General features: G+C 33.2%; 1 long non-coding RNA gene across 1 annotated transcript; it reads left to right on the top strand.

Moving 5' to 3' along the window:
- The first annotated feature begins 12212 nt into the window (after positions 1-12212).
- On the top strand, positions 12213-13837 carry LOC117319239. Its single transcript, XR_004530637.1, has 2 exons — positions 12213-12300; positions 12467-13837. It is a non-coding gene; the product is annotated as an uncharacterized LOC117319239 (long non-coding RNA).
- The last annotated feature ends 500 nt before the right edge of the window (positions 13838-14337 follow it).

Below are 14337 nucleotides of genomic sequence, written 5' to 3'. Positions count from 1 at the left end.
TGTACTACTTCAGGTATAATTTACTACTTGCAGCTGGCTCTGTGTTTGCTGTCGATATGTTGGTGATAACTAGTGGTATACATGTAATTCTCTTGTATTATATCTATATATATTCTAGGACAATATATGTCGAATACACGGGCTTAGATATACATATCTAAGTCCGTGTTTAACGTAGAAGTCAGTGTCCCCGAATTCCGGATCTCGGACCCGGCTTTCTAGTCGATGTGTAGCATACTACTTCCGGTATAATCTGCTGCAGCTGGCTCATGTGTATGCTGTAGGTATATTTGAGTTAGTATATCGGTTAACAGTGTTCTTTAGCATTTTGACCTTGTTTATGTCTTTTAACGTTATTTTCTTCGTTTTATCTATCTATTCTCTTTGCCTTTTCTTTATCTCTTTGGGATGGTACTTGTACGTTAACATTTGGATCAGTTATGCTAAGGATCTGACTTAGATAACGGCAGCTCAGTTATATCGGCAAACTGTCGTGGTTTAGGGGATATATCTAAACGTAGAGACCTTTTTTTTTCATATTTCAGGGAATTGAAAACTAATATCATATGTTTACAAGATACACATTTTACTGAAGAAAATGAGAATATTATCAGAAATGAGTGGGGCTTTCAATGTTATTTCAATTCATTCAGATCCAATTCCAGGGGTGTAGCTATTCTATTTAGGAGCAATTTTGAATTTAAGGTACTTAGAGAGAGGAAGGATGGAAAGCCCGGCGGTAATTTTTTAGCCATTGAAATTCAAATAGATACTCATAAAATCACTATCATTAACTTGTATGGTCCTAATGAAGACAATCCAGAATTTTACAATACTGTTTCTGAAATTGTCGAGGATTTTGGTAATAAGTTTGTAATTATTTGTGGCGACTTTAATTTGGTTGTTGACCCTGAAATAGATTATGACAATAGCTATAGGCATGTTAATAATCCTAAGGCCAGAGGGAAAGTGTTAGAAATTATGGAAAACTTTACACTTATTGATATTTTTAGGGAACACCATGAACATTTAAAAAGATACACTTGGAGAAAAAGTAATCCGCTAAAACAGGCACGTCTTGATTTCTTTCTCATTTCTAAAAACATTCTTTCTAGCATTGCAAAATCAAACATTGAACCTGGTTATAGGTCAGACCATTCATTTCCTTCAATATCTATAAAACTTACAGAATTTAAAGCAGGGAGAGGTGTTTGGAAATTTAATAATAGTCTCTTACAGGATGTCAATTATCATAACTTAGTCAAAGAATGTGAAATAGAATATAAGAAAATTTTCTGTCTTCCAGTATATAACATTGATGATATATTTAACATATCTGATAATGAGCTCCAATTCTCCTGTAGTGACCCTTCTTTTCTTGAAACTTTGCTTGCACATATAAGGGGTAAAACAATTTCATACTCTTCTTATTTAAAAAAAACCCAGAAAAACTTAGAAGAAGATAACCTTAAAAAAGATATTCAGACACTTGAGAAGCAAGATAATGTAAATATAGTTCAGTTAGAATCCAAAAAGAAAGATTCAGAAAAGATTAGACACCAGAAAATTGAAGGGTGCTTAATAAGATCTAAAGCTAAATGGATTGAGGAAGGTGAAAATCCAACAAACTATTTCTTTAATTTAGAAAACAGAAACTTCACGTCTAAGATAATACCAAAACTACAATTAGATGATGGAAGGGTTATTTGTAAGCAAGAGGAAATTTTACATGAGGTTTACAACTTTTATGCAAAACTTTATAGCTCTGATAGTGATATAGATGATGTTGATTTATTTGAAATATTTAATGATTTTGATGTACACAAACTTGATAGACAAGAATCAGAAAAATGAGATGGTTTGATAACTTTAGAGGAAGCAGGGACTACACTGAAGAATATGAGAAATAACAAAAGTCCTGGTATAGATGGGTTCACAGTTGAATTCTTTAAATGTTTTTGGAAATATCTAGGTTATTTTATTGTCAGATCTATAAATGCTGGTTTCAAAGACGGTGAACTTTCTATTTCTCAAAGACGTAAGATCATCACTTGCATACCTAAGGGTGATAAATCAAGACATTTCATAAAAATTTGGAGACCAATTACTTTGCTAAATGTAATATATAAAATAGCTTCTGGTACTATAACACGTAGAATTAAAACTGTATTAGACAAAACTATAGATAACGATCAAACAGGGTTTTTAGCGGGGCGTTTTATTGGAGAAAATACAAGGTTAGTGTATGACTTGATGCAATACTCTGAAGAAAATAACATTCCGGGGATGCTTTTGATGATTGATTTTGAGAAGGCTTTCGACTCAGTTTCTTGGGGTTTTGTTGAGAAGGTTTTTCATTTTTTGGTTTTGGAACAGGTATAATAAAATGGATTAAGGTATTTCACACTAATGTCAGTGCAACAATTAATCTGGGGGGGGGGGGGGGGGGGGGATTTTTCATCCTTCTTCGAGGTACAAAGAGGCTGCCGACAGGGGGACCCGGTCGCACCGTACATTTTTATCATGTGTGCTGACATTTTAGCTCTGAAATTAAGAAATAACAAAAACATAAAAGGTATTGAAATAGACAAGTGTCCCATCCTACTCTCACAGTATGCCGACGATTCATCTTTGGCTTTAGACGGCACTGAGAAATCACTTAAAGAATCTATCTCTGTATTAAATTCTTATGCACGCATGTCTGGCTTGAAAATGAATGTTTCTAAAACACAGGTTATTTGGATTGGAAATAAGAAATTTTCTGAGGACACTTATCTCCCAAAGCTAAACTTACAGTGGGGTAGACAGAGATTTATACTTTTAGGCATTGAGTTTCACGTTAATTTACATGAGATGCCGAAAATGAATTTTGATAAAAAAATTGACAAAATTGAAAACTTTATTACAAATTTGGAAAAGGAGATCTTTAACACCTATTGGAAGAATACATATTATTAAATCACTTCTGATATCACAACTTAACCATCTATTTATCTCTCTACCTAATCCAGATGAATCCTTTCTTATGAAACTCAATACCATTCTATTTGATTTTTTGTGGAATAGCAAAACAGGCAAAATCAAAAGAGAAGTAGTTGTTCAAATTTTTTTAAGTGGTGGCCTGAAAATGATTAATTTGAAAGCTTATGTAGATTCTTTAAAATTATGTTGGATACGAAGACTTTATCAGACCACAGCTAAATGGCAAGTCATTCTTAAAAGTTTTATAAACATAGATGTGCTAGCCAATTGTGGTGATGATTATGTACAGGTTGTCAGAAAAAAAAAATGAAAAATAAGTTCTGGATTGATGTTTTTAAAGCTTGGAATAGACTAATATTTATGAATGAAAAACATACTTTTAGAGAAGATTCCATTCTGAAAATCACCCATTTGGTTTAACAGGAATATAGCTATTGGAAGGAAGTCAGTGTTGACTAGATCTCTTTTTGAGAAAAATGTTCTTACAGTTAATGACTTAATAAAAGATCATAGTTTGGGGGATTTCTGCACTTTTCATGACTTCTTCAGATATACAATATTACCCCAGGTACTACAAATTTTCTTCATTACCATAGTATCTTATCATCAGTAAAACAATTTTTATCGTCAGTTGAAATTCCTAAATCAAAGCTTCAATATCCTTTGGTACCTTTGAACATAGAAGTATTTTTGAGGAAAAGAAAATGATCCAGAGATTTCTATAACATTTTAATACAAAATAATATTATACCTACTGGGAAAGTTAAGTGGAATAAAGAGTTTGAACTGAATGATGCAACTTGGGCTCAAATATACAAAACTCCTTTCGCTGTCACTAAAAACACCAAACTACAATGGATCCAGTATAGGATTAACCACCACATTTTAACAACAAACTCTTTCCTTTTCAAGGCGCGTCTTGCCATTACTCCTCGCTGTATTTTATGCAACGCAGAAAAGGAAACAATAATACATGCTTTGTGGGAGTGCCAAGAAGTACAAAACTTACTTGTTGGTTTCACAATCTTACTTGATGCTTTATTTATTCCATTTGCGTTTAATAAACAATCCTTTATTTTTGGATTGCTATCTCCAAACTCTATTTCCTACAAAGCTGACAACGAAAACTTCTTCTTATCAAACAATATATACACAGTATGAGATGCCTCCATAAGTCCCTCAATATTAATAGTCTTATCAGCACTATAAAAGATTACTATAATTTGCAAAAATATATTGCCTACAGTCAGGGTGAAAGGGTACGGGGAAAATTCGAGAAAGAGTGGAAAAAATGGGAAAAAATATCCAATCTCTAGTTTTTCTTGTATCAGTGTTTATTGTAATATTATGAAATGGTTGTCACAGTTTCCGCCGATACAATATGTTTCATATATATTAACTTAAAAGTTTTATCCTGTATCATCCGAACAATCTCTCTCTCTCTCTCTCTCTCTTTATGTCTCTCTCTCTCTCTCTCTCTCTCTCTCTCTCTCTCTCTCTCTCTCTCTCTGATGTGCATGCACAGAGTAATTTAATACAGCTGCTATGAATATGTGTTGATAAACTCTCATTATGATTTGATTATGATGACAGTATATGGATGGTAGTCTTAAAATGATGTGATGAGGAGGAAAGATGATGAATGATACCTGATGTCTTATAATTAGTATGCACGTGTGCATGTCTGAGTGAAAGTTTGTCTTTTCAATGTATCAAAAACTTCAAAAAATAAAAAATTACAAAAAAAATAATATTTATATATATATATTCATAGCTATGTACTGACGCCATTGCACTCGCTTGAACAATGACGAGAATTATTATCGCCATTATTATTACAATGTATGTTGTAGATAGTGTATCGGGATTCGTGAAAGGGATAATATTTCTAGTCTTTTGTCGGTCGGAGAAAAAGATACGTGTGTATATATGTCTGCACGCATATTTACGCATTGTGCATTTATAGACCTAACAAATGCAATTATATTCTTAAGATGGTAGCCCACACCTACCAAAACACGTTCCTATGGATAGACGTTTTTCATTTTATTTTCAGTGATTATTTCAGGTTATGAAAGGAAATGAAAAAAAGTATTTGTAAAGTTAATTATTATACTTTTAAAAGAAAAGAAAAATTAAATCATTTTCGCTCACGAAAACAGGTTAGTACCTTCGACCAAACATCTCATGCAGCTAATGTAATGCTTTAAATAAAATGTCTCAGTATGTGCGTGATTTGGTCACTCGAGACTTATGCACAGGGACTCGGTTAAAAAAAACCAGCACAAGGTTAACGTGACGACAGCTGTTCAGTGAAATATCACAACTTTAAAAAAACAGAGTTTATATACTCTCTAAAGCCTTGAAAAAAATGAACTTTGTAAGGTTTTATAATTTGAATGATTGGATTTTTAGTCTTTCGATTATTTATAGTCATAGATGTCATATGTTACTCAAAATTTAACGCCGAATCCCTGTGACCGTATGCGATGCAGTCTAATAGCCGGGATATTCAGAGCTCCAGAAAAAAGTGTAACAATGTGGATTTTAGTCGCAGGTTAGCTTATGATGTACATGGTGTTCTTGAAATATTGGATTTCATTGTCGCACTGGCGTTTTGAGATGTAAATTATTATAAAAGTAAGTAAAGAAACATTGATTTAAAAATCGCAGTATTCGACGGCCGGAAACTTGTGTCCTCCATATGTTTAGATCGAGTCAAATTACGACAATAATGTGTTCCTGTGCTCGATATAGCATACTGCTGCTACAGTCTGTTTTGTGTTGTTGAATAGTGTTAAAATTGAGGTTTATTTTCTGTGACCAGTGTTCTGTCAGATCCTGTTTTCTAAACTGTCTGCATTATACTGGCATTTTTATTAGCACATAAAGCGGCTATTCCACTTGTGTTCATATACGTTTATAACAATGTTACACAATTCACAAAATGAAAGTGCAGTCAAGTCTGAGGCGGTACAGAACTCGATCGCCATTGTAAACTCAGTGAATGTATTCACACGCCGGCAACAAAGTGATTCGTCTCTCAGAACAGAAGCACGCGACCCAAAATCTTCAACGGGAAATGAAGTGAAATGAGTTTACTATGTTCATTGAGGCGGAGCGAAGTGAAAATGTAAATATTGAGAAATGACCTACACGTGACGTTATTTATATATTTTTATTTACGTTTTCAGACACGACGCGTATCTCTCATGCATTACCATGAACCCATGAAAGTCAAATGGTATGACAATTTCGTGAAATTTCTCAACAAAATGTACCATATTCTTCCAATAATGAAATTTTAATTTCACTTTTTGATGTATATATTGATAGCTAATCATTTCTCAGCTTTATTTGTACACTGTATAGAAAGGAAAGTAGTAAGAAGCTAACTATAGAACCGATAGGACACGCCTTTCTGTAGAATTATTGTAGAAACCATTTAATATGAAATTAATCATGGCATGCATTTAGTGTATAAACGTTTTGACAAACATTTGCCATAGAACCGCTATGGGTGTACTTTATCATAGAACCGTTATGGTAGACAATTACCGTAGAACCGGTACCGGTTTGACAGACATGTAATCATTTACCGGTATGATAGACCTTTAACCATTGATCACTATGACAGACGATATAAGCCCTGTCTACATTTACACTTATAGAAACAACATAATCTATTTGTTTTGCGTAACCGTCACGGCTGGAAGATATCTCGTTATTCCAGGTAAAACCCAACTTGACCTTGACCTACAGTACGTCTGGCTCAGACTTAGTCCTAATGTGACCAAAGTAAAAAGCCAGATGTCAGTTTTAAATCCAATTTTATCCTGGCAATTTCCTTAACTGCTTCTGACCAGGTTCTACCAAATAATGACTTGCGGTATCGTATCAAGAGATCGAGAATTCCACTGTTGGGCGTGATTCATCGTAAAAGACAGCCCGTTTACAAAAGTCCGATCTGACACACCCTCCAACTGCTCATGGCTGTTACCTTAATTAAGGAGGTATGGTATGATTTCTATTGTGAAACATAAATCAACATTAAATATTTGAACAGTTGTCTACATGAGCATATATGTATCTGTATATACATATATATACATATATATATCTAAAAAAATGTTATTTCCATGAACCTCAATGAGATCGAATTAGATTAAATCTTTTCCAATCAGTGAGATTCAACCAGTCATCAATCACCTATTTTAAATTAAGTACGATCGATATTTCTTGAGTGAATTCAAATTTAAGACTCATGTTGACGATGATTACTTCACTCACACTGGTTCCCAGCAACCTTTGCAGCAAACGCCTGTTAAAGCCACATACTTCCAAATAACTTAAAATTCTAGTCACACCCGTATCAATGGCAATCCCATATGCTCACTGACGCTCTCCTAACATTAAAATGACCACCGACCTTGATGCTTGACCGGAAGAATCAATCCTTGAGACATCAGTGTATACAAATAACTTGCCGTATTTATTTTTATCGCGAGATTTGTCACTGAGCCGAGAACAACGTGCAGTGCACAAAATATCGAGTATACGTGAACTTTGCCTACTAATGCTTCCAATTAAACACAATAGCATAAAATTCACGTAATAACTAAATATAATAAACAAATATACATCAAAATAGTTAATTTCAAAATGTAGCAAAATAAATACATACAAGAAAACATCGATAAAACTTAAGAGAGGTTAAGTTGACAGTGTTCAAACGTTAAACAGCTATCCAATAGATTTCCAGCGAAATCGGAATTCGTGTCTATTCCCTTTTCATTTCTCGCTGAGTTCTAAGGAATCATTTCTTTTCCATAGGAAATACTCGGGTTTTGTCGATTCTAGTCCCTTTTGTGTTCCTTTTTGGTAGGATCGTATACTGGCAGGCTCACGCTTTTTGCGGTACTCCATTTTGTATAGACTAATAACTCGCCCGTTTCATTATTGGACTAATTCGTGTAGAAACTAGGTCTGTCGGACCCAGTTTTAATTTCACGTATACTTTTAAAAATACACATTTTCCTCCTGTTTTTTTTATTCGCGATAATTTGTTAGGTAAACATGTATGTTAAGTCTGAAAACTGTGAAGAGCTCGAAGTGTAAACATTTCTTTTGGAGTATGTAGCTTTCAGCTAATAGATTGATAGCTGCTGGCCATCATCCAGTCTCATGTCTTAAGCATATTCTGTTTGCTTACTTCAAATCCTCTGAAAATAATGGCTGGCTTATGACCGAAACCAAACCTGATTAATATAATACGAATAATGTTATCTACGGAGACATTATTTGCAACTGTTTTTATGTTAATTTCTGTATACGTTTATTATCAATTGGTTCTATTGTTAATACAGAATGTTGGCAGCACCTCGGCCTTTTTCTTTTCCATTTTTGGTAACTTGGTACTTTTCGCCGATGTATAAATGTGACACGTTTCATCTTTCCTCAGACTGAATGTGATTCATAAGTCCTTAGGACTAGTGTTTGTTTTGTAAGCTATGCATTTCTTTGTGGCTTTTTGTTTTCAACATTATAACGCTGTTTAGAACACGGCAATATCACCATTATGTTTCATTTGTCCTTGCATTAACAAGTCGTTTAAGCGTAATTTTTGAAAACAGAATTCCATCTATCGTTAAACATATATACTTGGGTACCCCTATTATCCGTTTTTAATACAACATTTGTGTAGAAAATATGTTTCATAAGTTACGCAAACTTAATAATTTACCGCTATGACCAACCTTTATTCTTTAACCGTGTATAATCTATGTGACAGATATTCGCTGTATAACTGCTATGACGTATATTTAGTGTAGAAACTCTATAACACTGATTACGTTTACGAAATGATCACTATCCAGACATTTACGGTAGAAGCCCTATCTATTACCGGCATTTTAAATTATATACACCATAGGATTGAGTTTTCTGGATAACCTGCACGACTGGGATATGTTTCATTTTACATGGAAAAACCCAACTTGACCTTCACCTACAGTACGCCTGGCTCAGACACTGTCGGGTGTGAGTCTTATCAGGAGATAGTCCGACCACAGAACACAGAGCCAAGGTAACATATCCTACTTCAGCACCCGGACGGTTATCTAATGTTCCTATTAATACCGTGACCTTGTACAAATGGAAGGACAGATTTTATATTTAAACAGTTATCTGCATTAACATGCAGAAATATCGTGTTTAAACAGTTGTCGACAAGAACATACATGTGCCCGTATATGCATATATATATATAGTGTGTGGTTTAAAACAAAGTTCATCACTGGTTTCTGTATACAGTTTACTAGCTTAGTGTATGTCGCATGCTAAATATATTATTTTATCATACTATTTGTAAATAATGAGAAATTGAACCATTAAATGTGACTTACATTTTCGTTTTTATAATCAAGATAAGGATTTAAGTCTCAATATGGTTACTATGTAAAATAATTGACAGTCTGAGGCGCGAAGAAATGAATATGAATTATTTCATTTAGTCAGTTGGGGCTAAGATATTACTTAAACACACACTTTTTTTTGTTAATACGGGACATTTTAAATATATGTTGAGTGTGTGCAAACAATCACGAATGTTTTAAACAACTGCATGCATAACACATGAGGGAAATATGACGGAGAAGAATCTAGTCTCATTTTAATATCAAAACTGCAAGAGTATTCCAAACAGTCAATGTACAGATTGTGTTGAGCATCATATTCAGTATTGTCCTTCAGAGAACGAATTATTATCAATTCAATATATTCTAAATCTTTTTAAACTGGTTTGGTTTGCTTTTGATATACGGAGAACGGATATGCATTGGTTCATTTAAAATTTGTGTAAACAGTGGTTGTCATTGAGAACGAAGATGTTCAAAACAGCAGATTATTTTCTTTAGTTGTCCTGATAACTACAGCAAAATGCATTACCAAATTATAACATCTTATTTGTAGTGTTTGTAATAAACCTGAAAACTCGTTCTGCATTATTAAATCACTGCAACTATATATCGCATGATATAAAACACAGCCGTTAATGATCTAATATTCAGAGGAATTTATCTTTTGTATAGAACTTACCTGTGAAATTTTACTACACTTACACATTTCAACTAAATATATCAGTATCCAAATTTAAAAGGACACCTGTAATATCGAACCAATATCACCAATTTTATTATGAAAGCAGTAACCCAGCAGGCATGCGACGTCAGATTTACGTCAGATTTACGTCAAATTCAGGTCAGGACGTCAATGACCAGTATTTAACGTAAATACGACGTAAATATACAGACGTCACATTGACGTCAGACATTTACGTCTAATTAACGTATTAATTTGACCCAAAACTGACAAAATATTGAAAATACAAATATTGTGTTCAAGACATGATTTAAGGGAAATGCAATGATATTAAAGTGAGTTATAATGAATTTGTTAGACGATGGACCATGTCTATACGAGTGATATCTTCCTGTAGTGGAAAAAAATCCTCCTGCAGTGGACATGCACCTACAGTATATCTGGAACGTAACCTTCTGATTAACCGATCACTTCACTTTCGCGTCTATTTTATATTTCAGTTCATTATTTATTTTCCAACTGACATGGGTGTACAGTGATGCACACGTAATTTATCCAATATAATCTATTAACGTTATGTTTATATGGGACGAACCTATAGCTGATAAGTTATATTGTTTACAGCACGTACAATTATATAGTTCATTACGGATGTGAGTTACTCATCCATCTGTGATTCTATGATTCCTGACAATATAATTTGTTTATTAGTTAATATACATGTTCATTAAATTTAAATCACTGCCACCGCTAGGAATCCAGCCCGGGACCTCTGACTTACTAGTCTTATGCCCAACCGATCGAGCTACAGAAAAGATATCTCTAGCCGAGCGGTATACTGTATTGCGGCTAGTATTTACTAGGGTTACATACTCCCCCTCCAGAAAAGAACTCGTCCTCGAGTTTCCAGGGGTAACAGCAATGTTCATTTTTCCCGGGTCTCTATACATGGGCGCCAATGTAACAGATTGCATGATTAATTAAATTTAAATCACTGCATGGCTTTCTGGGGCCATATTTGAAAGCCAAATTCCCAAAATTTGTAGTTTACTCCTTTAAAAATCTTTCCCAATTCACTAATTTTCTTTCCAAAATGAGAGAAAAAGGACCTTTCCCAAACCAGTGAGAAAAAACCCCGCACTGCCTCCGCTAGGGATCGGAACCGGGACCTCTGGCTTACATTGTACTAGCTATTGTCTTTCGCTCAACCGATCGACCTAAGAGAATATCTCTAGCTGAGCGGTATATTGCGGCTAGTGTTTACCAGGGTTACATACATTATCGTGTTCATTTCTGTATTGTATTTTTTTATCGTAATCTAGATCTGGGATTATTGGAATTGTGATCATGATAATGACACCCCTAATAAATCTGACAACTGTAGATTTCCCCTACAGTCAACACACAAAACCCTGTAGAAATTGTAATTTTCCAATTAAATTACTGATAATCATTGCAAGTAATTATAATGTCTGTCCAAAATTCTCTCACAAAATACCGATATTGATTGTATGGTCTAGATCTATGAATATAAGTTTGAAAAATAAGTGACGTATGAACATAAGTTTGCATAATAAGTGACGAAAAGGATACTTAATTTAAATTTGTTTTTTTGTTGTTGTTGTAGGTACTGCATGGGATACAAATGTCGTATATAAAACATTTGAAGAAAAGTAAGCAACGAAAATGATAGAAACGAAGATGAAAATGCACAACACACCAGTTGGTTTTCAGCTGAGTCAGAAAATAATGAAACAGAAAGTGAGATATGAGGAATGTGACTCGGAAGATTCTGAATGTAGTCATCCTGGTGATATATCAACTTCAGAATGGTCAGATTTTGAATTCGTTGAACCTGAAGAGGTAGCAAATCCGTTAAACCAAACCAAAACGGAAGTAAACAGGTAGGTCATTGTGAGAAAACATCAATGTGATCTGATTTCAAATCAGTAAAATATCATCAAAATGCAAACAGAAAAATAATGTTCTGAATGCAATTGTGATAATTTTTTAATCAATTATATAATCATTTGAATTTGAAGGTGAAGAACTATATTCTCTTTGTCTGAAAAACAAATATTTAATTTAATATGCAATATACATAAATATTTCATTTTCAATGCAAAAAACTGAGGATAGGACTGAAAAGGAGTATCTCCTGTTCGGAAACCTTCAGTGGCAGTAGAAGTGAAATTTAAGCCTCTAGATCTTCTAGCAATGGTATGTACGACTCACTTCTGAATGTTTCATATACTGAACCATTTAAACTAGCATTAGATTCTATTGATTCTGCTTTTATCTTTTTCAATTCATTTTACAAAATTAGCTTGTTTATCATGTCTTTTATATATGGAATTATATTGCTTATATCCTTTGTTAATTTCAGAAGGAAGATCTGTTTACTGTCCAGCACCACAACCAAAATTTCACCAACAGAAAGCCAAATCAAGGTCTAGAGAAAGATTAAGATCTCTTGATAGGTCAGGGTCTCTTCTTTTCCCAAAGACTACGAAGGAGGCTGCCATTACCCACTGGCTGGTGTATAAGAATAGAGGCTATCGAAAAAATCAAGAGGGTCACAGTTTTAGTGCACGTGTTTAGTGATAGTTATTTTTAGCAACACTAAACTTTTAATGGACACAATTTCTAAAAAAAACTATGAGTTGATTATTGCAATTTGGCATGGCAAAATGTGTATGGGTGAAGTGAGCACTGATAAAATATATTGATCAGAAGTTTATTAATTTTATATAGATATTGATGATCGATTCAGCTATTGTTATATATCAAACTTTGTATCTTATTTATAGCCAATGAACCAGTAATATTGTGGACACAATATCTTAAAAACTAGAAAGATTTAATTGTTATTTGGTATGGTGAAATGTGTATAGGTGAAGTGAATGATGATACAATTTGGTGATCAGAAGTTAAATCTTTTTGAAGATATCGATAAATGAATCCACTATGATATCATAATATAACTTAGTTTCTTATTTTGGGTAGGAGTCATTCACATCAGTTCAGTTACAATGTTATCATCTACTAGGCTACATGAGACAGGGTCTGATTCCCTGTTTGGTGATAAATATAGAGTCCATGTGTATTCATTACTGTTGATCTTAGATTATAGCACATGTACCTTTAAAGCATGTGTAATTGTTTATAAACCTCAAGTCTAATAAAAATGTGTTTTATGTATAATTGTATGATGAAAAGTGTGATTGACAAATAAATGAATGATTGATTTGAATATTGTAACTCTACCTTTATAAGAAAAGTGTAAACGTGTGTTTGAATGATCGTATTGTATAAAGCGTAAAATTAACTATTTATTGAATTTTTTATTTAATTGGTTTGACTAAATGAATGCACATTCAATTTGTTAAAGTGCAGTAGAATATATTACATTTGAGTGATGTGTCACATGGGGTTAAATTTTATCCTTTATCTGTGATGCTAGTTGAACAAGTTGCCAGAGTCCAGGGCAAGTAGAAATTGCATAGGGTTAGCGGAAACAGGTATTTTTATAATGTGTTTTAATTTGATAATGTTTATAAAATTAAGAAACATGTTTCTACATGAGTTTACAATTCTGTCCTATGCTGATAGATGATTTATTGTTAACAATTCTCATTATAGGTTCATATTCATTATTAATTTGTGAGAATGCAGATATTTTGAAAGAATGGTTCTTTTTAAAATATTCATGTGTAAAAATGTTATGTGTGATATTTGAATTAAATTTAATGAAACCGTACTTTCTTATTTCATCATTTGCAATCCAACAGCAATGACTAGATCCTGACGTGAATCTGACGTCAATTTCTGACCTAAGTCTGACGTAAATCTGACGTCAATTTCTGACGTAAATCTGACGTCAGAAAATGACGTCAATGTGATTTTCACTTTTGACCATTATTTGATGTAATCATGACGTCAATTTTTGACGTAAATCTGACGTAAAAATGACGTAAAATGCCTGCTGGGAAGCTTCAATCTAAAATAATTTCAATGCGAAGAAACAAAAACAAAAAACAAAACAAAAAAAAAAACAAAAAAAAAACAAAACAAAAAAACAAAAAAAACAACAACAAAAAAAAACAATTAACTGTTTGTTTTCTATTTATGCTGTATATTATCTGTCAGAAAGGGACTTCGAAATACAATAATCTGTTAAAATATGGTTTTATATTTCAGACTTCAACTCTTAAACGTAAAAAAATTCTTAAGTCTATGTATATATTTTCAAATATA

This window comes from Pecten maximus, unplaced genomic scaffold, assembly GCF_902652985.1.
Source record: "Pecten maximus unplaced genomic scaffold, xPecMax1.1, whole genome shotgun sequence".
NCBI lineage: Eukaryota > Metazoa > Mollusca > Bivalvia > Pectinida > Pectinidae > Pecten > Pecten maximus.
The sequence above is the reverse complement of the archived record's forward strand: the minus strand, read 5'-3'. Positions and strand labels throughout refer to the sequence as shown.